The sequence below is a fragment of the Lissotriton vulgaris genome, chromosome 3_1, assembly GCF_964263255.1.
Source record: "Lissotriton vulgaris chromosome 3_1, aLisVul1.2, whole genome shotgun sequence".
Classification (NCBI taxonomy): domain Eukaryota; kingdom Metazoa; phylum Chordata; class Amphibia; order Caudata; family Salamandridae; genus Lissotriton; species Lissotriton vulgaris.
This window is the reverse complement of record NC_141689.1, coordinates 1731226130-1731226493: the sequence shown is the minus strand read 5'-3', so window position 1 is coordinate 1731226493 and position 364 is coordinate 1731226130.

The window sequence follows — 364 nt, the reverse complement described above, 5'->3', positions numbered from 1 at the left end:
TAGGTATAATGTTTGCAGAGGGGGCGTTCCCCCGCAAAAAGCTTCGTAATAGTGACGCAGTGAAATCTATGAGATTTCACTGCGTCACTTTTAGGATGCTGTTGCGTCAAAATCTTGCGCCTGCCTCACAGCAGGCGTAAGACTGACGCAAGACCTTTCACATGGTGCTTTCCCCATGTGAAAGGACGCATTACTGGAGTTGCGTCACTTTTGTGACGCACTCCAGCGCCTCATTGCGCTATATTTAAAAAGTGACGCATCTAGGTAGATGGGTCACTTTTTAAAACCCTGCGCCACATTATACCTGTGTCAGGTATAATGTATGCAGAGGGGGCGTTCCCCGGCAAAAAGCTTGGTAATAGCG